Below are 27099 nucleotides of genomic sequence, written 5' to 3'. Positions count from 1 at the left end.
TCTTTTACTAATAGTATAACAGAATACAAGGCCTTGATCATGGGGCTACATGTAGCCCGATGTGGTGGTATCCGTCCATTATTAGTTAAAGGTGGCTCGTAGTTAGTAATCAATAAACTAAATGGGACCTATAGTGTGCAAGATTCCATTCTACAAATGTACCATTGTGCAACCTTGGATATGTTGCATATCTTTGAGATGGTGACTTGTTAGTTTGTTCTTTGACAATGGAACCAATTTGTGGATTCCCTAGCTAAGTATGATTTTGTTGAAGATGTATTTTTCAATTATGGTCCAGGGGAGCCCTTACCATTACCTCCTAACATTATCCCTGGAATAATTTGGGGTCTTCTTACTAACACGTCATATTCCGGTGCCCATGGCTAGTTTAGGTTATGAGTCAACTGGCAAGTGAGCATCTTCCTACTATGTCATGGATGCATATGATTGTGTATCATCCTATTCGTCAAACACCCCTTACTATTTATGAAAGGGGACTAGCTAATAACTTGATGCACTTAGTATAGGGCTTGAGGAGCCCTTATCCTTGGTTGGTTTTGTGCTTTAGTAGAGCTATATTAGGGCCAAGGGTTTGTTTCAGCAATATGCTGTTGAATGCTAGTAAAGTGTTATATTTCTTTAGGCCAAGAGGGTGGTCTCTATTAGGTTATAATGTTTTATTTCGTAAGGCCAACAGGGCTAGTTTTTTTGTTGAGAAATGTTATATTCCTTCAAGCCAAGAGGGCCATATATCTTTTTGATATAGGTACATTTAATGATTTGTTGTTTTAGTGATTGCATCACACAAGTATGAAGTGCTTGGAGGAAGCCTTTGCTGCATTGGAACTTCTAGTGGCCGTTCCAAGTGGTGTCGTCACCTTTCTAAGTTTTTTCCTTCAATTGATAATGATATATGTATATAGGAACACCATATTAGAGATTTTGGCCCAAGTCCCACTTTTAACGAATGTCTTACTTTTGTGAATGAAAGAGAGCACTATGTTTATGTTTGTCTTTAAAGGGCACTTTGTACGTTACAAATATGAGATCGTACATCCTGAGAGCTTAAGTGATGAAGTGTAAGCTATGTGGCTATTAGGAGATTTGGATTGCACCTCTATCTTTTCTAGCATACTAACAAAATGTGATATTGTACGGTGGTGGAAACATCAAGGAGGCTTAGTTAGGATATACCTTAGAGATTTCCAAGTTTAATGCAAGAATACAAAGGTTTGAAAGAGTACAGAGAGAATTTAGAATAGAGTAGCCTTAAAGATTATATGAAGATATGTTATCATGGCCAAAATTTATAATGCTATGGATTTGAAGTTATTATAATATGAGTCTTTTAGATATAACATCATTTAAAGTGATATGTATACGTTTCATGAACTAGGACCTTAAAAAAGTCACCACTAACTAAGTGTGGTTTAATAACTTGATCTAATACCATATAGTAATAAGTTTGGATAACCTATGATGTGATGGTTATTTTTTTTGTGTAAACCAATAGACACAAGTATGTTAAATAATTTCTCACCCCATTTGTATTTTTTGTATGTATATGCATGATATATAAATATCTTTTGTTCAAAAGCTCCATCTATCTTGACAATATATGGACAAGATGGATATTGGCTTTTGCCAAAATCAACTAGCTTAACACTTTGACTAGCTAAATGAACTTTCATATTATGAAATTAAGATTTATATACCAAGCTAAAAGTTTATGATTTTTCTAAGACCAAAGATTTAACCTTTGACCAATGGTTTGTGTTTCCAGAGAAATAGACATAAATTTTATTATTAGTTAAGACTTATTTGTTAGCTAAGACAAAGTATAAAATTGGACTTAAATCACTTTATAAGAAATTTCAACACAATTAACTAATGTTATTGAAAGAATAAAAAACATTAAGTAGATTCTCTCATTGATATTGGTGGTGTTTAAAAACACCAAGGTAACTACATAAAACACTAAATGTAAGGGAGATATTTATTATGGAAGTCAAAATTAGTCCATATAGAGTCATTGCCTTGTTGCATCATGTATATTTTATATAAAACCACATCATTTATGAAATGTTTGTGATATCCTAACTCATGAGCAAGTTGCATTGCTTCCATATCTTTCAAAGTGGAGACTAAGGGAGTCTGCTTCAACTTGGATAATTGTGAGTTGTTCAATGTAAGAGACGGATAACGTGAGTCATTTGTTGAGTATGTTTGTATAATAGATAGTCATAAAGTAAAAAATAGGACTTAAATCACTTTATAAGAAATTTCAACACAATTAACTAATGTTATTGAAAGAATAAAATGCTTTAAGTAGATTCTCTCATTGATATTGGTGGTGTTTAGAAACACTAAGGTAACTACATAAACCATTTTAAATTTCTAACAAGCATATATTTCATAGCCATGCAAAAGCCCTTAGTGTAAGGGATATATTTATTATGAAAGTCAAAATTAGTCCATATAGAGTCACTGCCTTGTTACATCATGTATACTGGGAAAATACAACTTTTGTAGATTTTGTATAAAATGTTTAGCTACACTACCATTTATGAAATGTTTGTGATATCCTAACTCATGAGTAAGTTGCATTGCTTCCATATCTTTCAAAGTAGATACTAAAGGAGCTTGCTTCAACATGGATAATTGTGAGCTATTCAGTGTAAGAGATGGATGACGTGAGGCATTTGTTGAGGATGTTTGTATAATAGATGGTCTCTTGAAGCAAGAAGTAATTCAAGGTTGAACATATATACTATTTTTATCAATCATGATCTCATGTGGTACTAACGATGAAGATGAAATACCATCATTCTCTGCTCTAGTCCATTCATCAATGACAACCTTGAATTGTGCATACAATTTATGTCCATATTGAGCTGGCTCCTGTCCATATCAATCAAACTTGATGACTTCACATGCATCATGGTGTTTGCTTAAGAGAGTCAAGTATGGTAGAAGTTATTTGATCAAGATACAGTCTCCACGATCAATATCAAATGTTTTTGGATAAATGCAATTCTCAACATGATTTGGACATCCTTTGTAAGGACTATCATCTATGAGAATAGTCTTGGTATGCTAACAAACATCTCCATATTGATCCCATACATACTTCAGAGGCTTGAACATTGCTTCTACTCCCATCTCATTTGGCTTATACATGATATTGAGTCGATGTCTATGACATTTTTCTTGGCCCTAAATCATGAAGAAAGGATACTTTCTTTTTACATGGATCTCCAAGCACTTAATAACTGCCATGGCATTCTTATGTAAAGCTGTTGACCAAACTCCCACTTGGAATTTTGCAAATAAGGCTTCAACAAACTCCATACATCCTGGTCAAAGAACAAGCCATTGCTTTCCCATTTGAAAGCTTTGAAAATTTTTAGACTTAGCAAAGCATCATTTTAAAAGAAGACCATTGAGATCAAGCATTACACATAATCATGTTTCATATCAAGGACACATCATTCACATCATTGTGCTCTACTATTGTTGAATCTCTTAGATATCCAACCATAGATGTCTTAGTTGAAGTTACAAAGAAGAAAAAGAAGCACATTAGATTCATTTACTTCCTCATCATTCTACTTAACGTTTGAGCTATAAACTAGCATAGAATACTAAAGCAATTTAACTTTACATTGACAAATATATGCATAGGTACTACTTAATAAATGATTTCTTAAGAAAAGAGACATTTGACCATGTGGACAAATCTAACCAAGAGTAATATCATGAGGCGAAAAAAATATATATGATGATTTCTTTGAGGTAAAATCTATTCTAATAAAGTCATTTTTCCATACCTACTTTTTATCACTAATTATAAGTATACTTGGGATATTAATAATAGATTCTTGTAATTAGTTACAAAAATAATCTTATCATTATAATATTAAACATACTTCGTTTCTAAAAAGGCCTTCAAAATGGCATGTACAAAGAAGGTATTTATTAGTCCTAGTTATTAAAAGAAAATTTAAACATGATACTTTTGACCATGTGACCAAAACTATATCACATATAAGTGACACATGATATTTTAATTGAGATAATTTATACTCTATTTGGATAAGTTTTCATAGTTTCTTCTTGAGGACTAACCATTCTATTTTTGAACTAGTTATATCCCATAGATATTTAAACTCGTGAATTGTAACAATGATTTTATCTTAATATTCCATATACACATCTCAAAAGATACATTGGAGGTGAAATCTTTGTTGCAATATTTTCTACTGAGGTAAAACTCCTTTGGGAGGTGCAATGAATCTTTTTGGGGTATGCAATATATTGTTGGCTCTCTTATCCTAAGGTACATGCATAGACATACACTAGTGATGTAGTAAAAGAGGTTCTAAGAGATAAGAGATTTGACCATGTGGACAAATTTAACAAAAACTAGCATGACAAGATAATTACACAACACATATAAGAGTTTAATTGAAATAAGATCTAAAATAGACTTAAGTCAATTTTGCATAGCTAGCTCAAACTTTTCATTATGATAAGTATTCTTACATACTAGATTATAATTAAACAGTTATCCTTACAAAGGATGATAAATTTTAATGATCTCTTTAATACTATTTTACCAAAATATTTACTTAAATGGATTTTTTAAACCAACATGCTTAGTACCTTTTGTAAAAAATTAAAAAATAAAGGCATGGTTTCTTTAAGTAATATCACCAAAGAAAGAAAATATTGCAAATGCTAATGGAAGTAACTTCTCAAGAAAAAAATCAAAATTACATCAATGTATCTTCTTTGATGAAAGGAGAAGAAAAAAAGTTTAAATACCTAAAGTAGCCTTTAATTTCTCTTTCATAATTAGACTTGCTATACCTTGGCTTGATTCTTCTATGCCCTCAGGTGGTACTTCAAGAATTTGAACTTCAGTAGGAGAAACCTCTTAGGAGTTTGATTTTTTTTTTTGCATTCTCATGGATCCTCCACAATTATGGTTTAAAGAAAGAAAATAAAGGCATGGTTTTTTAAAGTAATATCAGGCATGGTTTCTTTAAGTAATATCACCAAAGAAAGAAAATATCGCAAATGCTAATGGAAGTAACTTCTTAAGAAAAAAATCAAAACTACATCAATGTGTCTTCTTTGATGAAAGGAGAAAAAACAAAGTTTAAACACCTAAAGTAACCTTTAATTTCTCTTTCATAATTAGACTTGCTATACCTTAGCTTGATTCTTCTATGCCCTCAAGTGGTACTTCAAGAATTTGAACTTCAGTAAGAGGAACCTCTTGGGAGTTTGAATTTTGTTTAGAACTCTCATGGACCCTCCACAATTATGGTTCAACCTCTCTTTGCTATTGAGTGTTGCAAACCATTGCAATAGTCTTCATGTGATTTACCAATGCCACCTTAGATACAAGTCCACTTGCATATACATCAAATACACCCTCATGAGTATCATTGAATGTTTTGATTATAGTTCCCAAAGCTTTCATTTTCTTTCTCAAAACAGCCTTTGCTTGTGCACAGATTGGATCCCGTAAGCGCACGTAGTGAGCGTCAAAAGGTCCTCAAGAACAAAAGAACTCTACTTTTTGCACACAAATCAATGTAGAAGACTTGTATGACATGAACAAGCGAAAAATTGGGTGCAATCTCCCCCCATGCCTTGTGTGAGTGCTCCACAAAGCATGTATTTTATGTATTAATCATCTTCAAGCTCAAATAATAGCCCAAATTACAAAATAGCATGCTTTTGGCTTTTGAGTTTGCTTTTGTGCCAAATAGAAATAAAGCTAATGGGCACCCAAGAAGTCAGGCATACCCAATATAATATCCAAATACAAATATCTAAATTGTGTGCCCATGCACATACAAAAATAATAAATAAATATCAAATGCCTCGATAAATAGGCGCGACAAAATATAGGTGTCATGCCTAAGATATGTGCCCATCAAAATATAGATGATAACTTGAATACACACTATCCTCCAATGCTTTCCACTGCCACTGCTACTATCTCTACACATCAACTGAAGCATTCACAATCGTTACTAAAATAATACAATTAAACCGATAAAAGTGAATACCTAGCAGTCTTTAGCTAAATAAATAAATTGGTTAGAAATCAATCCTAACCTTAATTTATCACGAGTGCGCACTCTAAACTCATAAACGTTTATTAATTTAAATATGTATTTTGCGGAATCACCCACTATGGAATCACCCATGTACACACTAAATTAACAAAATGCCCAAAAAGGATAGGTGTCCCCATCTACTTCTCGCACAAAGAATCCACTTTGTGTATGAGCCCCGGTAATAAAAGTTTACAAAATCCACCGTAAAACCTCACGGAGTCCACCGTGGCACAGAATCCACCGTGTAATATGCGTCCTGGCATCATACCCCCAGGGTGGGATAGCAATTGTCTTCAATTGCTATTAGCTCAATGTGGAGCTAACAGAGTGGGAAAAGCATTTAAGTCTCTAGTGTGCATCCATTGAACCTCTTCAACAGGATGGTTTTTAAACTTGACCAAATATCTAGAATATCTATGGCCAGTTCTAGTGGTCATAAAGTCATTATTCATAATAGCTTCAGGCTCAAGGATTTCAATCTCATCATCTAACAAAGGTGGGTTTTCATAAACAGGATGTACAGGTAATTGGCTTCTAAAGGGTCGTAATAAACTAATGTGAAAGGTGTTGTGAATTTTCCAATGCGGTGGTAGTTCTAACTTAAATACATTGTCATTGATTTTGTGAATGATTTTAAATGGTCCATAGAATCTAGGTGCTAATTTCACAACTAGGTGTTTATCTACATTTTGTAATCTACGTTTTTCTATTCGTAACCAAACATAGTCATCAGCTTTGAAATTCATGGCTTGTCTTTTATTATTGGCTTGTTGTGTATATGATTGTTGGGCTTTGGCAATCATGTCTTTAACTTCATCAAAAATAGTAGCGTGCATGTTAGCAATATCATCAACAGTCTGAATTTGATTTGATAAAGATGCAATAGGTGTAGGCAATCTATAACCATAAATAACTTCAAATGGTGCTTTCTTTGTAGTTGTATGCGGTGTATTGTTATATGCAAGCTGAAGTAAATGTAGATGTGTATCCCATGTATGTGGTTTTGAAATAGTGTAAGCATGTAAAACATCTAAAATAGTATTGTTAGTAGCTTTTGTTTGACCATTAGTTTCAGGATGAAATGCAGATGAAAAATCAATCTTTGTTCCTAAGTTAGCAAACAAAGTAATCCAAAAATTATTACAGAATCTAGAATCACGATCAGAAATAATAACTTTTTGTAAACCATGATTAGTGAAAACAGTTTTAAAAAACAATTGAGCTGCTTGAGATGTAGTTAAAGTTTTCTTGCATGGAATGAAATATGCTTATTTGCTAAACCTGTCTACAATAGTCTAAATCATATCATGGTTAGCTTTAGTGTTAGGTAAACCAGTAATAAAATCCATAGAAATTTGTTCCCATGGTCCTGATGGAATAGATAAAGGCATTAGTAAACCATATTGTTTACCATGATGTCTCTTAACTCGTTGACAAACTAAACATTCAGAAACAAAGTTAGATACATTAGTGTCCACATGTGGCCAATAAAAATCTTCAGTCAATGTACGTAAAGTAGATATAATACCTCTATGACCTTGATATGGAGGATAATGAATCTCATTCAAAACAAAAAATATCTAAATGGAATTGTAACACATAATCTCTTTTCATAAAACATGAATCCATTATTGTAAGAAAGTGAATCAATAGGAATCAAATTATTTGCAACTAATTTATTCCAATCAGCATGAAAAGTAATATTCTAATGATAAGTATCTTTCATAGGGATATGGGAATCAAATGATATCACAGAAATATTATGAATGGTCGGTCTTCTACTTAAAGCATCATCTACTACATTTTCTTTTCTTGGTTGATATTGGATAAGGGGATGAAAACTCTGAATGAATGCTGCCATTTGATATGTCTGTCAGATATTTGGGGTTGACTAAGGAGATGTCTAATGCTTGTTGGTCAGTCTTAATCATAAACTCAAAACCCATTAAGTAATGTTTCCATTGACGTAAGGCTTGTACTACAGCTAGCAATTATTTATCATATGTAGAATATTTAAGTTCAGATGGTTTCAGTTTACAGCTAGAGTAGGCTATGGGATGATTATCTTGCATAAATACAACTCCTATTCCAAATCCGCTAGCATCTGTAACTACTAAAAAGAATGGTCTATTGAAATCAGGTAGTTGTAATACAGAAGCATGGGTTAATGCATGTTTCAATAAATCAAAAGATTTATGTTGATTATCAATCCATTTATAAAAAATACCCTTCTTTACAAGTTTAGCCAAAGGCAAAGCAAGTAATGAAAAATTTCGCACAAACTTCTTGTAGAAACTAGCAAGACCTAGAAAAGAACGTAACTCATGCACATTTTTGGGTATGGGCCAATTTAAGATTGCTTCTATCTTTTTAGGGTCAACCTTAATACCTTCTGATGACACAATATGTCCTAGATATTTAATTTCTGTTTAAAAGAATTCACTCTTTTCTGGATTAGCATACAATTGATTATCTTTCAACAACTTGAAAACTAAAGACAGATGTTCATAATGCTCTTTTTCATTTTTATTGAATACCAATATATCATCAAAGAATACTATAACACAATACTGATATTTCAAAAATATGCGATTCATCATTCAACTAAATGTAGCAGGTGCATTAGTCAATCCAAAAGACATCACTAGAAATTCATAATGTCCAAATTGTGTTCTAAATGTAGTTTTGAATATATCAGATTTATCTAATCTCACTTGATGATAACCAGATTTAAGATCTATCTTACTGAATATGGCAGAACCTTGTAGTTTATCCATAAGATCATCTACCCTAGGAATCGGATATCTATTCTTAACAGTAATCTTATTCAGGGCATGATAATCAATGCACATGCGATAAGTATTATTATTATTATTTACTAATAAAACAGGTGTGTCAAATGGAAAACTACTAGGTCTAATTAATCCTTTGTTAAGTAATTCTTCTACTTGATTTTGAATTTATTTTTGTTCAATTTGATTATGCCTATATGGTGCTTTACAAGGTGGCTGTGTACCAGGAATTAAATCTATTTTGTGATATTCAGGATGTGAAGGTGGTAGTCCAGGTGGTAAATCATCAGCAAAACAATCTTTAAATTGAGCAAGAAATTGTTTATGCCTAGGATGTATATGTTTTTCTTTAACTTGAAGTTCATTCACCTAAATTAAATAAGATTTATTACTTTTATGTAATGCATGTTTAGCTTGAGTATGAGTAAGCAGTGAAAAATTATTGGATGCGTGCATACCATGCAATGTAATTTGTTTTTCTTGAAAATAAATTTTAATTGAATTCGTGGAATAATCTATGTTAGAATTCTTTCACTAACTTTGTAGAAATAAAATCATGTGTGCTACCATCATCATGTAAAATAATATTTTCTTTACCATACACTAAACATTTCATTATCAATAAAGAATGTGGAGTTAGCGTACCTGGTAAAGTATCTGAAGGAGTAGCAATGTCGTCATCATCTTCTATAAAGTCAAGCATTTTCTCACGTTCTTCATCTTCCATTGCTCGAAGATATTTGATATGGATAAGTGGTTTCTTCGATTGGCAATTGCTTGTGCTAGATGTCCACGTTGATGGCATTTATAGGTTTGGCTTTAGATACATTGTTGGCAATGGCAGGAAGTCTAGGAATATTGGGATTTGTCTATGAGGATGGCTTAGGGTTTTGATTGGTATTTGATGGCAAAGCAGGTGGTCGTGTCCAAGACTTACGGAATGGTGATGGAAGAAAAAGACTTTGATTAAATCTTCTAAAATTTGAATTGAATTGTTTGGAACCATAGTTACCATTTGCTTGAAATTGTTGTGGACACTTGTCTCTTCCTCGAATCTTGTCTTCAGTGTCATGAGCCAAGGAAATTGCACCTTCAAGGGTTTTACGCTTGAACATATTGACTTTAGCGTAGTAATGTCCAAGTAAGCCAGACATAAACTTGCATTTGTGAGTCGCTTCAGGTACATCTTCTAGCATGCGTAGTTGCAGTAGGGCCTTCCAAAAACGTTCGGTGTATTGGGAAATAAGTTCACGATCTCTTTGCTGTAGAAGATCCCATTGCTCTATGGCTTTTTCATGGAATTGAGGAGGAAGGAAATTCTGCAAAAACTTCTTTTGGAAACTCTCCCAAGTAGTAGGACAATCAATGCTCTTGCAAACCACAGTTCACCAAAGAGATGCTTGATCGACTAAATGATTAGTGACACATTTAATTTTATCTTTTTCAGCATATGTCTCTTCATGAAAGTAATCATCAAACTGACTGATAAATGCAAGTACAGTCTTTCCATCTCGAGATCCATTGAAAGTACGAAATTTAAAATTGCGTTTACTTATCTTTGTTTCTTTGCGGATGGATTGAGCTTCGAGCGTCGCATCGATGGTACATCGGATAAGATCTTCCGGTTGTGGTCTATCTTTGTCGGTGGTAGATCGTTGTAAATTGGCCAATTGAACTTGCAAAGCTTGTCGGGCTCTTCGTTCTTCATCAAGCTGCATCATAATTAAATCCAATTTTTGTTCCATCGTAGGTTCAGGAAGATCGCCTTCAGCCATTAAATCATCCATATTTTCTTCCGTCATCCTGTAAAAATCCAAAAGACCTCACACTCTCGAAATCTGATTAGCGGGATCAGCGTACCTCAAAGTCGGGTATACAAGGCTTATATATTTTTGTTTGGATTTTACGGTCTTTGTCTTTTGCAGTTGCGGTGTTCGTAGTCTTCATAGAAACTGTGTATGACCTTCTGCGTGTGCTCAAATTGATTCAGCAAGTTTGCGTGTGTGAACAGAGTCTTCCAGGGAACAATTTTGTAATTTTGTGCTTCTGCACAGGAACGGTCTTTATGGGAGTTGTTGAAGTTAGTCTGTTTTGACTTCTGGGAACTTACAGGACTTGCAGAGTAAGAAGACTTGCAAAACTTAGTAGACTTTGGAAGTTTGAAAGCTTATGTAACTAAGCTTAAGGTTAAAGTGACTGTCGTGAATTTGATTTTAGAGGGAGGGTCCGTTTTTAACGCTATTTTTTACACCAGAATGCCGCTATCATCGATTTTTAGTTTTAATAAGCTAAGTTTTTTAAAGCTTAGCTCTAAGCTTTGACTTTAAGCTTAAACTTTTTTTTGAGATATGGAAGCTTATCTGTTTGTCTATGGAAAAAAACGACGTGGAGAGGGAGATGTAGGAGTGGTCCTCCGCCTCCTCCGGCTGGTCCTTCGCGATCAGAGGCTGGATACAAAGATTCTTGACCACTAGGAATCCACCCGTTGTCGTAGAATTCACGCAAGGGCTGCAGAACACGGGGTTCTAGATGCAGCAATGGAAGAGACTACCAAGAAGAAACTTTGAATTGTTGATGCCAAAATACATTATATTTCAGGTCAAATGAGTTACATGAAACTCAGAATGATAATGGTCTGAATGAACATAGTAATCTGCTTTATCAAAACTATATAACCATACATTTGATAAGTCCCTCCTTTTTGTCTCAGGAAAATCTGATTTATTTTCTCTTTAGCTATTGCATGTGAGCTTCTTTCATAATCATGGCAATACCTCTGAAGAGTACAGTATGCTCTTAATCACATCCAGAAATGACAGCAATCCAGTGATGTGTTTTTAGGATTTTCAGAATAAACCAGGACCAGTAGCCAGCACTCTTGAGAAAGCTTGCTCTGCAAAGCTACTGTGGAGCTTAAAGCACCATCAAAAGCATCAAACTCTCGTTAATCCAACCTGATGGATCTACGTTCAGTTCATGTGAATGCCAAGTTTGTGCAGAGAGGTTGAGAGTCTTTTTCCGTCTAGTACTTCTTCTAAAACTTGTTCACAATTTTCTCTGGTTGCAGCACATAGATAGCCTGCACTGCGGGTGACGTCAAACTCTTCCAGTTTTTCTTCCACTTCATCAGCTTGGGTTGGATCTGAATTGATACCAAGAAGAGGAATAGTACTATCAAGAAAATGACTAGCTTGCAATAAAGTTCTATCGCCACCCACAGTAATGACTAGATCAACATTGCGAATAGGTTCTGAAAGCTCATCCCCGTTTAATAATTTCCAGCATATTCTCTTGTCACTGAAGACACCTTTACAACCCACAATTGTAACTTCATGATCCTTATGGCGATCTTCTGATGCAAAGCTGTGATGGAGGCCTCCTGGTCTCGCTTTTGTTGACTTCAAGTTTGTCGTTCTTTTGCAGTAATCATCGTGCCCATATTTCTGGATACATTCTCGTAAATCCTCCACAAATCGCACATTGCAAGGATCAATCTTCAAGACATCCATGACTTCTTTTGCTGTATCTCTCGTTCTGCTGAAGGGGAAGCAAAATATCCGCACTTTGTCCAAGGAGATGCTTTCACCTTCAATTGCTTGTTTAAAGAGTTGTCCTGCTGCTCAAGCTTATTCCACACCCTGGGGAGCGATCCCATGCTCTTCCAGGATACCGTTTCTCAGATGTGACACAATCAGGCCCTTTTGATTGGGAATGCTGCGACCGTGGCGAAGCACCTTCAATTCATCCTTCAATGTTCTTCACAGTAAAGGCCAAAAGTTGACCATAAATTTTAATCGCTAGTTTGGGATCGGATCCATTCAGTTCAGCGATGAGTTGTCTGTTGCTCTCCTGGGAATGAATTTCAGCGTCTACTCACTTGTATATCATTAATTTAAAAGGGCAGCATTAGTTGCAGTAATACAATCATGTTTCGTCGTATACACAGAGCGCCTTCGAAGAGAGCAGCGCCTTCGAAGAGAGCAAAAAGTCCGTTGTTTTGTTGGACCAGAGGACTGATACATCAGAAGAAAAGCAACTTCCTCATCATCTTTTGCATTCACTCTTCTTAGAGGTAGTTTTCCATGTTACTCCACCGTCCCGCTCTGTCCGAGCTAGTTCTTTGTGAGAGAGAGGATCACTCACATGGTCTGGATGAAGATCCGTCGCTGCTCAACAGGTCGGGACTTTCGTCCTGAGGTAAAGGATAAATTGAGAATCCAAGCTTGGACTTTTTGCCATAATCATCAGAAAAACGTTTCAGTCGAAGAAATCTCAATCAAGGCCAAGGTCCACAATTTCCTTTTTCACTGTATAGTGTCCACCAGAAAGCGCCATCTACAGCTCCCTCGTTCCTTCTGTTCCCTGGCGGCCTGTTCTGGTCACAGACGTCAACAATGGCCACCATAAAAGTCCTTAGGCCAATGTACCTCTCCAAGACTCTGTTTTCTTTGAATTGGATATATTGCCCGCCATTTTTGTCTGCTAGCCTCCATCTTTCTCTCCGTGTAATGAAAAGCAGGATTGTTGAATATAGCTTCCCCCAATAAGTTGAGCACTTTTCGCCTCCCCTTTTGCTCGAACAATGGCCCTTCTTTTATCTTGTTTCGCTTTCTTCACTCTGAATTTAGCTCTCTCAGCTTTCTGAGCAGCCACCTGTTTTGCTTCAATAGCAACTATAAACTCTTTACCAAAAGTAAGGTTAATAATTGAAACATCATCAAGTGCAATATTGAAATTTGCAGCCCGCTGGGTAAGAATTTTTCTTATCTCTCTGCTAACAGCCTCACGCTGTGTTATGAGCTAGTTGCATTATACTGTGCTACAGCTGCCTTCAAGGTCTCATAAATTATGGACGGTAAAACTCTTTCATTGTAATTGGTACCCAAGGTCTCTGACATCAAAGATAATCGGTCTGTCGACCCAAGGAATCATCAAATGGATTCCTTCGGGATAAACCTTCTCTTTGATTCCATAATTCCCTGCACTTTTCTTAGAGATCATCATTGAAATTATCAGCTTGATAATATCCTTTGGCATCAGTTTTTCATCTTTTTCTAACACACACACATCATGCATCCAAACAAAATCGAACACATGCACTAAGGGAATATATACATTGGATGCGGATTATCGAAATGCATCACACACACAATGAATCACACGCAGAAAATAACACAAATGCACAACAAAAGAAATGGAGGTGTATACGACTCGGATGCGCAGCAACACAACATCCACCCCCGCTAAACCTGCGCATCCTCCGGATGTGCCAACTATCCAGGATCATTCAAGTCCACAAACAGGTCGAGTCCATCATCTGTTTCTAGTAGACCTGTTTCTCCATTAGCTTCATCATCTATGTTCTCTGTTTCTTCTGCTTGTCTTTCTTCTACCTGCTCTTCTTCTGTCAACGCTTCAAGTGCATATTCCTCATCTTCTCTTCTCTTGAAAATCTTAACTCATTTTCCAGCAATGGGCACCCTCAATACTGTTCCATCTAATTCAGCTAACTTATAGGTACCATTGTCAAAAACATGTTTCACCTCATACGGTCCAAACCATCTTTGAACCATTTTTCTCATGCTACTATGCTGATTTTCTAGACTACTGTCGTAGACTAGAACCCAATCTCCTTCTTTTATGGCTCTAGGCCTCAAGCGATGCCTCAAATCAAACCTGTCCTTGTTTCTGAGATGGGCTGTCTTCAAACGATCAATTGCTAGCTGCACATCTTCTGTCCTTCTCTCTAGTTGACGAATCCGAAGAGCTAAAAGCTCTTCCCTTGATAAATTATCATGCCACGGAAGAACACTCCAAGTGAGAGCACAAATTTCTGTAGGCATGATAGGTTTTTGCCCATACATCAACTCTGCAGGCATGTATCCAGTAGTCACACTATGTGTAGAGCGATCAGCCCACAACGCAAAAGGTAGTAATCTCGGCCAATCCCCAATCCGACCTCTACAAGCTTTTGCCAATGCTTTAACTATTGGCAGATGTCCTCTTTCACTCTTGCCATTTCCCTTTGGATTATAGGCAGTAGTAAGAGCCAATTTAATCCCAAGCCGTGAGAAGAATTCTCTAGCTTCATCTGCATCTAGCTCTCCACGATCAGCTATAATCTTGCCTATACATCCATACCTGCAAAATATTTCTTCCAACAAGAATTTACATACTGTAGTGGTGGTCTTCGTCCGCAAAGATCTGCCTTCAACATAGTTTGTAAGATCCTCCCTAGCCAAGACAAGATATCTCATCTGCCAAAGTCCCACTGGCAAAGTAACCAAGTCTACCACCCACTTATAATGCATACATAGTGGATAAGTCGGATGCAACTCATCACGATGTCGCACTAAAGAGTAAAGCTAGCAGTCCCTGCAAGTCTCCACAAAATGAGAAACATCTTTATACATCCCTTTCCACCAGTATCTTTCTTTAATTTTCTCATAGGTAGCCCACACACCTCTATGTCCAGCCCATGAGCTCTCATGAAACTCTCGCATAATCTGTATCTGCATCGCTACATCACAAACTACTCTCAAGGGCAAGCCTCCTCTCTTCTTTGGATGCTTCCAAAGAAAACCATCTTTCAAGAAATACCCATAAGCCTTCCTTCTGATTTTCTTGAATTCATCATCTGTCCAATCAGCTCTTCGAGTCAATGAACTTAGATATTGTCCAATTTGCAACCACTCGTCAACATAAAGTTCTTCAATAAAGGCTTCAACAATAGATACATGACAATCATGAACAAGGACAGAAGCAGCAAACTCTGTCTCATCATCTTCTGCAAGCATTGACTCCTCATCCTCATATCTCGCTCTAGATAGCATGTCAGCAACTGGATTATCTTTCCCTGCTATGTGTCGAAATTCTGGATTCAATGATTTGATATAGGCAATCCACCGAAGCATCGCTATATCTGGAGTCGAGCAACTAGTAATCATGCCAAGCAAAGGCAAACAATCTGTTTCCACAATAACTGAAGCTCCAATAAAATACCCTTTGTCACACTTCAGTGCAGTGACTACTCCCCACAACTCTCTTTTGATCTGCGGATATCTCCTCTGTCACTCATTAAGAACTTTAGCTCCAAAGCGAATAGCATACCTATTTCCATCAGCATCATCCTGTCCCACAGCCCAACCTATGCCAATAGGGCTAGTATCAACTGTCAACATGATCGGCCGTCCACACTGATAATCCACCTTGCGTAGAGTAGGAGCTGATTGCAACAGCTTCTTGAGCTTACGCATGGCTTTAGAATGCTTCTCATCCCAATGAAATTTCTGCCCCTTTCGAAGCAGCTGATAGAGAACATCTGCTATATGAGCAAAATGAGGAATCCAAATCATGTAAAATACACAAGCTCCCACAAATCTCCGCACCTCTGAAGTAGTCGAGCAATACTCTGCAATCTTGTTTATGGCATCCACCTTTGCAGGAGAAGGCTTCCTGCCATAATATCCAACCATATGCCCAACTATGATGACTTCATTAACACCAAAGACTGATTTCAGCACTGAAAGTGTCAAATTTACCTCCTCTAATCGTGTCAATATTTTCTCACAAGCAATCAAGTGGTCAGCCACAAACTGTCTACATCCACGAAAATCAAGTCTTTCATTCTTTTCTTCTTCTGCACAACCCTTAATAGGCACATCATCTAGAAAAGGCATGGTATACTGTGGAATATAGTCTCGTAGAACTCTATGCATAGCATTCATCATATGAGCAACTGAGTTTGTGGCACCTTGAGGCAAGGTACATATCCTCACAAGACCAATAGGCGTCCGCATAGTAGTAATATCCCTGCTTTCCAAGGCAAGCTGAAACTGATCATAACCTGAATACAAGTCACCTAGAGAATAGATGGCTCGTCCTGCAAAAGCCTCAGCAAATTCATCCACAACTGGACCTGTTCCCACATTCTTGATTGTCACTTTGTTCACGGGCTGCATATCCTGAATAAATCTCAAAGTGCCATTCTTCTTTGGTACAGTAAACCACCTGTTAGAATAGGGTGCAGAAGAGGGTTCCAAAATCCCCATTTTAATCTTCTCATTCAGCAACTCTATCAGCTTTGGCAAGTGTGCTTTAGGCACAGGTATAGGACGTATATTCCATGGTACATGAGGAACAGTGAAGATGACCATAGGTGCAACCAATTCGAGACTAATGCAACCAATTTCATGTGGAAAGAAAGCAAATGCCTTACCATGACGTCCAAGCATCTCTCTAAAACATTCTTTTTCCACTGGAAGCAAAAAATCATCATTTCCAATCTTCAATTCTGCAAGAGTTTCAGCTGTAAACTTATGTCCAATATTTGCAGGGTCTCTCAACATAGGCTGCTTCATAGCTTTTTCAATCTGTTCATCACTATCAGAAGGAAGCGGGCCTGCAACCGGCTTAACCTTCTTATCAACTGTTTTATATTTTGTGTCAACCTTGGCATCATTCAAGCACTCTTTTCTTTGCTGCAATTTCTGTAAATTTTCAGCAACTTTCAACTCTGTTGGCTGAAAAATTTCAGCCTTTCGCTCTATGGACTGCATGGGTGCAGCTTGAAACTCTGTATGCAGAAATTTTTCTGCATTCAACTCTGTTGGCTGAATGGATTCAGCCCTCGGCTCTATGGACTGCATAGATGCATCCTGAAACTCTGTATGCAGAAATTTTTCTGCATTCAACTCTGTTGGCTGAATGGATTCAGCCCTCTGCAATTCTGTTAGCTGATCAAGATCAGCCATAAATTCAGTTTGCTGAGTTTTCTCAGCCTCTAACTCTGTTTTCAGCATATAACTAGAAATTTCCTGAAACATATCCAAGGTTTGCACAGGTATGATCTTTGAACCCTTACATACATCAGTTTTCAGCATTGCTCTCATCTCAAACGATGTATCTGCATAAGACATTCCTTCATACAATCCATCTACATACTCTTCTGCTTGCAAAATACCTGCATTCTTCAATTCTTTCTCCTTACGGCCAATGTACTGCCTGGCAGCTCTAGGCAAATCTGAAACTTTCTGATAACTCACTGAACTATCTGAAGAAAAACCAACAAAATTATTGGAGAAAGACTGGCTGCCAGGAGGCGAGATCTCCTCTTTTCTCCGCTCCGTACCACTGGCGTCTCGCAAGACAGCGGTACCTAATGAAAATCCAACTCCTTTGCAGGTAGTGGTGCCTCATGCAAGGAATCCCTGTTTCTCGGATAATTTACCCCAACAGTCATAAACTAAACAGCTCGCATACCATCTTTACTGCTATCCGCGCATAAGCTGACCCGTCATCCATCACTTTCATTTCCATTCTTGCTTCTGTAATGAAAGGTTGTCCAAGAATAATCGGATAAGAGCATGAATCCTGAACAAAGCAATGATAATCCTCTTCAACATTACCAATAGAAATTCTGATACTCGGACAAGCAGCATACATATCACCAGAAGTATTATTGGCGGCTCTCATGCGCCAGCCATGCTCTGCATCCATAGGCCACTTGCCACTCTCATAAACACCTCGAGCAATAAGATTAATCTCAGAACCATGATCAACTAAAGCAACCAATGGAATTTGTTTCTCTCCAATCCTTACCACTGTCTCAGTGGTTGCTCTAGTCCAATGACTTCGTGAAAAATGGCTGCGAGGAATGAGGATAGGGGTATCATCATCTTCATACTGCATAGGCTGAACTATTTTCTCCAATTGCGGATTAACAGAAGCATTCTCAACCATCACTGCATCATCATGCTCTTCCCCATGAGCTCCATGCCACAATCCCTGTAAAGCAGGTCCTTCCATCGCATGCCGTTTCCTCCGCAAAAGATCCTACACCTGATCCTGTATTTCTCTTCTAGCAATCCCAAGAGCCTCTCCAACAGTAAAAGTGACTTCATTATTCAAAATTCTTTCATGAAAAATCTTACTCATATCCGTTTGCATATCAAGATCTGACAAGAGCTTGAATCTTGGCTCTTTTCTTTGTTGCCTCTTTTCTTTCATCTGCTTATCTCCCATAGGTTGATCAGGACCTGTTTGAGCTGAAGAATTTGACATAGGTGGAGCTGTAACAGGTGGTGAAACAAAGTCACCCCCTCTAGTCTTTTTGGAGGAGCTAGGACCCTCCTCATCTCTTCTTCTCTTTTCCTCAACCATGGCATCTAAACCCTGCGTTTTAGCCATATAAGCAAAAATAGAATACCTGTCAACAGGAGAATCCCATCCTGTTTCTCCTCGGATGCTGGAGCCCACACAAGTCATAGTAGATGCTTGAACTTTCCCTCTTCTCGCTATCTCCAAGGCAGAGGACCATAAAGCAGAGTCTCCATCAGATTTCTGCTCAAACTGGACTCCAAAAGCTGAAGCATCTCCTCTAACACTCACATAAGCTGATCGCGCAGCCATATCATCAACAAGCTTCTTCATACCTCCCTTACCAAAGTTCGTGTCAAGAGGAGCGCCAGTCTCTGTCAGCCATATCTTCCCATATTGTCCCCAGAACACTACATTCTTCTTACGTGCTTCCTGAAAAGCATCACAATCTCTGCAGTGTTGGTGCTCTGTACTATCACACCAAATACATCGTCGCCCTTTTCTTTGACCAGTTGGAAAAGCAGTCGCTGGAGCAGGTGCTACAGCAGGTACTGACATAAGTTTCTCCTTTAACTTACCAACTTCAGCTTTGACTGCTTCAATCGTCAAATCCGCCAAGCCTTTAATAACATCATCTACAGATAAGGGCACTGGAGCAACAGGAACTGGTGGATTCACAACAGGAGGAGTAGGCTTAGGCAAAGAAGTTGCAGCAGGGGTAGAAGAAGAAGTCTCCAAGGATTTTTCAGGAACTGATCTTGTATTACGATGTAATCTTACTCTCCTGCGCTGCTTCTTAACAAGAGCATTCACAGCATCAATGACATGTCTCCACTCAGTCTTTAACCCTGAATCAGTAGCTTGATCTTCCAAAAGATCATTCAACTTTTCCTGTAAATCAGCATCTGCAGCTTGCAAAAATAACTCCACTTTTTGCATCTCCAAAGCTTGTTGTTCAGTCCCATCCAACTGATCATAACGGCTTTCAAACTCTCGCAGAAGAGCGGTCACAGAAAGTCCCTTATTAGGCATAGAAACCCATGCTAAAAAATTCCTGCGATTCATAAGACCTGTATCCTCCAGGAAATATTCATCTTTTAATGCCTTTTTAAATTCAGCCCAACCTGCATGTGCTTCTTGAATTTCTGCAATTCGACCTTCAAGAGCGCGCACCACGATCTGCAAGAAGTAGCGGCTCCAAACATCTTGAGAAACCCCAAAAAACTTCGTCTTTTCTTCATACAAATGCAGGTAAGTTGACACTTGCTGGCCATTAAACTGCTTCATCTCCTGTTGGACAGCTTTCAAGGCATCCATAGCATCACTGTCTCGTTTTGCATGTGCTTGCTTCTGCATATACATGGTAAATGACTGAAATAGGTTCCTCATGACATTATCATCTGTCATCTCTTCTTGCGAGTCTCCCATCTTGCTGAAAAAAAATGACGCAGCACTTTCACGTCGGGTTCACCAAAAATGTCGTAGAGTTCACGCAAGGGCTGCAGAACACGGGGTTCTAGATGCAGCAATGGAAGAGACTACCAAGAAGAAACTTTGAATTGTTGATGCCAAAATACATTATATTTCAGGTCAAATGAGTTACATGAAACTCAGAATGATAATGGTATGAATGAACATAGTAATCTGCTTTATCAAAACTACATAACCATACATTTGATAAGTCCCTCCTTTTTGTCTCAGGAAAATCTGATTTATTTTCTCTTTAGCTATTGCATGTGAGCTTCTTTCATAATCATGGCAAGACCTCTGAAGAGTGCAGTATGCTCTTAATCACATCCAGAAATGACAGCAATCCAGTGATGTGTTTTTAGGATTTTCAGAATAAACCAGGACCAGTAGCCAGCACTCTTGAGAAAGCTTGTTCTGCAAAGCTACTGTGGAGCTTAAAGCACCATCAAAAGCATCAAACTCTCGTTAATCCAGCCTGATGGATCTACGTTCAGTTCATGTGAATGCCAAGTCTGTGCAGAGAGGTTGAGAGTCTTTTTCTGTCTAGTACTTCTTCTAAAACTTGTTCAAAATTTGCTCTGGTTGTAGCACATATATAGCCTGCACTGCGGGTGACGTCAAACTCTTCCAGTTTTTCTTCCACTTCATCAGCTTGGGTTGGATCTGAATTGATACCAAGAAGAGGAATAGTACTATCAAGAAAATGACTAGCTTGCAATAAAGTTCTATCGCCACCCACAGTAATGACTAGATCAACATTGCGAATAGGTTCTGAAAGCTCATCCCCGTTTAATAATTTCCAGCATATTCTCTTGTCACTGAAGACACCTTTACAACCCACAATTGTAACTTCATGATCCTTATGGCGATCTTCTGATGCAAAGCTATGATGGAGGCCTCCTGGTCTCGCTTTCGTTGACTTCAAGTTTGTCGTTCTTTTGCAGTAATCATCGTGCCCATATTTCTGGATACTTTCTCGTAAATCCTCCACAAATCGCACATTGCAAGGATCAATCTTCAAGACATCCACGACTTCTTTTGCTGTATCTCTCGTTCTGCTGAAGGGGAAGCAAAATATCCGCACTTTGTCCAAGGAGATGCTTTCACCTCAATTGCTTGTTTAAAGAGTTGTCCTGCTGCTCAAGCTTATTCCACACCCTGGGGAGCGATCCCATGCTCTTCCAAGATACCGTTTCTCAGATGTGACACAATCAGGCCCTTCTGATTGGGAATGCTACGACCGTGGCGAAGCACCTTCAATTCATCCTTCAATGTTCTTCACAGTAAAGGCCAAAAGTTGACTAGAAATTTTAATCGCTAGTTTGGGATCGGATCCATTCAGTTCAGTGATGAGTTGTCTGTTGCTCTCCTGGGAATGAATTTCAGCGTCTGTTCACTGTTATATCATTAATTTAAAAGGGCAGCATTAGTTGCAGTAATACAATCATGTTTCGTCGTATACACAGAGCGCCTTCGAAGAGAGCAGCGCCTTCGAAGAGAGCAAAAAGTCCGTTGTTTTGTTGGACCAGAGGACTGATACATCAGAAGAAAAGCAACTTCCTCATCATCTTTTGCATTCACTCTTCTTAGAGGTAGTTTTCCATGTTAGTCCACCGTCCCGCTCTGTCCGAGCTAGTTCTTTGTGAGAGAGAGGATCTCTCACATGGTCTGGATGAAGATCCGTCGCTGCTCAACAGGTTGGGACTTTTGTCCTGAGGTAAAGGATAAATTGAGAATCCAAGCTTGGACTTTTTGCCATAATCATCAGATAAACGTTTCAATCGAAGAAATCTCGATCAAGGCCAAGGTCCACAATTTCCTTTTTCACTGTATAGTGTCCACCAGAAAGCGCCATCTACAGCTCCCTCGTTCCTTCTGTTCCCTGGCGGCCTGTTCTGGTCACAGACGTCAACAATGACCACCATAAAAGTCCTTAGGTCGATGTACCTCTCCAAGACTCTGTTTTCTTTGAATTGGATATATTGCCCGCCATTTTTTTTTGCTAGCCTCCATCTTTCTCTCCGTGTAATGAAAAGCAGGATTGTTGAATATAGCTTCCCCCAATAAGTTGAGCACTTTTCGCCTCCCCTTTTGCTCGAACAATGGCCCTTCTTTTATCTTGTTCCGCTTTCTCCACTCTGAATTTAGCTCTCTCAGCTTTCTACGCAGCCACCTGTTTTGCTTCAATAGCAGCTATAAACTCTTTACCAAAAGTAAGGTTAATAATTGAAACATCATCAAGTGCAATATTGAAATTTGCAGCCCGCTGGGTAAGAATTTTTCTTATCTCTCTGCTAACAGCCTCACGCTGTGTTATGAGCTGGTTGCATTATACTGTGCTACAGCTGCCTTCAAGGTCTCATAAATTATGAACGGTAAAACTCTTTCATTGTAATTGGTACCCAAGGTCTCTGACATCAAAGATAATCGGTCTGTCGACCCAAGGAACCATCAAATGGATTCCTTCGGGATAAACCTTCTCTTTGATTCCATAATTCCCTGCACTTTTCTTAGAGATCATCATTGAAATTATCAGCTTAATAATATCCTTTGGCATCAATTTTTCATCTTTTTCTAACACACATACATCATGCATCCAAACAAAATTGAACACATGCACTAAGGGAATATATACATTGGATGCGGATTATCGAAATGCATCACACACACAATGAATCACATGCAGAAAATAACACAAATGCACAACAAAAGAAATGGAGGTGTATATGACTCGGATGCACAGCAACACGACACCGTATCGGCCGTTTGCGATGAAACTCACTGTAGAGCTCGATCGTTCTAGGAGCTCCGCCTTCGTGCAAGATGGGTAGTGATTGGAAGCTCTCGATCTCAGCTTCACTCTGATACCACTGGTGCATAAATCGGATGCCGTAAGCGCGCGTAGTGAGTGTTAGAAGGTCCCCAAGAACAAAAGAACTCTACTTTTCGCACACAAATCAATGTAGAAGACTTGCACGACATGAACAAGAGACCAATTGGGTGCAATCTCTCCCCATGCCCTGTGTGAGCGCTCCATAAAGCATGTATTTTATGTATTAATCATCTTCAAGCTCAAATAATAGCCCAAATTACAAAATAGCACGCTTTTGGCTTTTGAGTTTACTTTTGTACCAAATAGAAATAAAGCTAATGGGCGTCCAAGAAGTCAGGCATATCCAATAGAATGTCCAAATACAAATATCTAAATCGTGCACCTATGTGCATACAAAAATAATAAATAAATATCAGACGCCTTGATAAATAGGTGCGACAAAATATAGGCACCATGCCTAAGGTATGCGCCCATCAAAATATAGATGATAACTTGAATATACGCTATCCTCCAATGCTTTCCACCGTCACTGCTGCTATCTATACACATCAACTGAAGCATTCACAATCGTTACTAAAATAATACAATTAAACCGACAAAAGTGAATACCTAGCAGTCGTCAACTAAATAAATCAATTGGTTAGAAATCAATCCTAACCTTAATTTATCACGAGTGCGCACTCTAAACTCATAAAGGTTTATTAATTTAAATATGTATTTTGCGGAATCACCCGCTATGGAATCACCCATGTACACACTAAATTAACAAAACACCCAAAAAGGATAGGTGTCCCCATCGACTTCTTGCACAAAGAATCCACTTTGTGTATGAGCCTCGGTAATAAAAGTTTACGGAATCCACCGTAAAACCTCACGGAATCCACCGTGCAATATGCCTCCTGGCATCATTTGCAATCCTTTGGTCTTCTTCAAGATCTTCATCATTACACTCGTTGTCCAAGCCTTCAAAGTCCAAAATGGAAGACTTGTTGACATTGTTTATATGTCACTCAAAATTGATGAAGCTTTTCTCCATGGTCACTAATGTCAAAACCACAAAATAATCTATAGATCCAAAAGTAAAGGTTCTATCCATTGGTAGGAAGTCAACACTACCACAACTAGCATATGATACTTGCAAGAAATGCTTCAAGAGTATTTTCCAAAGCTACCATTTGCTTTTGGTCAAGAAATGATAACAACATGAATTGTTTAGGTTCACAGGTCATTTGTCGTAGAGTAAATACAACCTTTCCAAACTTTCTAGAAGTCCTATTTCATTCTCTCAACCCCATGTGTTGCATTTAGAACAACAACCCCAATGGTAATTGGATCTCTGTAAACATTATGCAGAAGATCAAAGGTTTTTAGATTGGAGGATTGAAGAGGATTTTGCTTTTTTCCAATAAGGAAGTTCACAATATCTTTTGCTCCATTTGGTAGGGACCCTGCATCAACTCCACGTGTGAGCTTCTTTGATACCAAATCATTGCAAATGCCTATGTAGACTTCATCATTGATATCATAGTTATCAACAAGCTCTTCCCAAGTCTTTATCACAATGCTACTTTATGGAACTGAGGCATTGAAAAGAGTGACTAATTACTCCTTTAGGACCCTATCTTTCTTGATTTTCTTAGCCCTTATTTCCATGTCAATCATATCTTCCTTATCCCATTTGTTTCTAAGAAAAAGGATTTGACCTTCATTGATCTTCTCTTGTAGTGTAAGGATGTCTCCATCCTTTAGACCCATAAGGCAATGAAATGCAGTAGGACAAGGTTGCCTTTCCTTCTTTCTGGAACTCTCCTCTTGGGATATAAGGTCACCTTTAGAGTATCTCTTCATGATTTTGATCCAACTATCAAATATTTCTTGTTGTTGGGAGCTAACAATCATATGGCAATCTCTAGATGCACAATTTTCTCCAATGTATGCCACAAATCTCTACAAACAAAAGATCAAAATAGTGAGCATAGAACAAAGGAAAGAGCGTCACACTAATCTTCACAAAAAGAGAAGGTAAGCTTATATGTGATTACCTGCCATGGTATTCTTTGAGAGCTTGTCTTAGAAAGCCCTTGTTTAGGTTTTGGTAGAGAACCAAATTCTAGTCCACTAATCTCTTAGTTGTTGAAGTTTCTCAACATAAGGGGAATTCTTCATAACATTATGTGATTCCATATTTGTCATTCGTGAAAGCTCAATGCACATTTCTGCAGGACAATCAACTAGTATTCTAGCATTTCTCATGGTCTATAAATGCTTGGTTGCTAGACAATGTGTAGTATTACTCTAAATATATATCTTTGTTGCATAAATTGAGTGAAGCCCTGATATAATCCAATAACTATAAGTGTCCAACTTATTAGCATCCACCTCATCACAATGCATGGGTCTCTTCTCATTGTTATCTTGTACAAAAGGCATAAGATATGATGTTGTTGTTGGATTCATGGGATTCTTAATGAAAGATTTGGTGAGCTTCTCTACATAATCCCAACATAGTGACCTATAAGCATACAAAGAAGGTACCTCATAGCACCTATTAACAAGAATAGGAAATTGTGTTGTTGGACCAAATGGAAATAATTTTTCAAACATGTGAAATCCTGATTCTTCCTTCTTCTCCTTCTTCTTAACTATCTTAGGAAAATCGAATGGTCTTTCTACTCCCTTGACCTCAAGAGAAATTAATGGCTTTGCAAGTGTAACTTCCAGCATGGAAGGTAAAGTGGTGTAACAAACGGGATACACACCGACTAAGGTTTAGACACCCCATCACACTAATCGGGGTATTTAAGGTATAAGAGCCCCAGATTAGGGAAACCAGTTATTATCAAGATCATATTCTTCACCTTAATCTCCAACTTCCATGGCTTTCTCCTTCCTTCTCTCCTCTTTTCTCTCTTTCTCTCTCTTCTTCTTCCTTCTTCTTCTTCTTGTTCTCTTTCTCTCTCATCTTAGCTTCTTTCATTACAAGTGGTATCAAAGCTTCAAGCTTTGGTCCTTTTCATCTTTCCTCTTTCTCCCTTTTCAAATCCCAAAAACCCTAGTTACTCAACTTACAGGTACAGGTACAACAAAAAGGACTTCAGTTAACTCCAGCTTTTTGGAGCAACCAGGAGCTATGGCTAGAGACTCACACATATCTGGAGGTAAAATGGTTAAAATAGTAGGTCGTCGCTTCTTTTCATGTAAATTTTAAGGGTTCCAAGCTAATTTTAGAGTCCCAAGATTTGGAAAAGGGAAAAACCTCAGTCACTTTTTGCCTCAGCCCTCTCTCTCTCTCTCTCTCTCTGTTCTCTTGCAAGCTGCCATGGCTGCCAGCCCAAAGAAACCCTAGCCCTCCTGCCATAGCTTATGCCCCTCCCCAGCCCTCCTACCACTCCTCCACTACTGCGTGGCCACTCCCTGCCACTCCCGGGCTTTGATTTAGCTGATCTTCCTCTTTTCCCTTGGCATTTTTTATCCCAGGATTCAACCTTCAAGATGGACAGCAGCTCGATTGTTTGATATAGTTTAGGGCAACCATGGATTCTTCAAGCTGAATCCATCCTTGACCTTGAGAGATCATACCCCACAAGCCCTTCAGTCCGTGAATGATTCCTCTTTCCCCGATGAGGAGATTGAGTTCAGCATGCATGGGAGCTTTGCAGGGAGCTATGAAAGCTTCACTTGAAGCTTCCAATTCTTGAAGCTCAAGCTTGGGGATAAGCATGGGAGACTTCTTCATCAGCACGAGCATTCAAATGCTAAAGTAATCTTC

The 27099-nt window shown here is 38.1% G+C and overlaps 2 pseudogenes; both read right to left on the bottom strand.

The window, feature by feature from the left end:
- Nucleotides 1–11775: 11775 nt before the first annotated feature.
- On the bottom strand, nt 11776–12438 carry LOC148028726 (NADH kinase pseudogene; annotated as a pseudogene).
- A 117-nt stretch (nt 12439–12555) lies between these two features.
- Nucleotides 12556–13930, bottom strand: LOC148028725 (prohibitin-1, mitochondrial pseudogene; annotated as a pseudogene).
- Between the last annotated feature and the right edge of the window lie 13169 nt (nt 13931–27099).

The sequence above is a fragment of the Lygodium microphyllum genome, chromosome 11 (genome assembly GCF_053477565.2).
Source record: "Lygodium microphyllum isolate KBCC chromosome 11, Lygodium_microphyllum_v1.1.10, whole genome shotgun sequence".
In the NCBI taxonomy this organism is placed as follows: Eukaryota; Viridiplantae; Streptophyta; class Polypodiopsida; order Schizaeales; family Lygodiaceae; genus Lygodium; species Lygodium microphyllum.
This window is presented reverse-complemented; position numbering and strand designations above follow the sequence as displayed.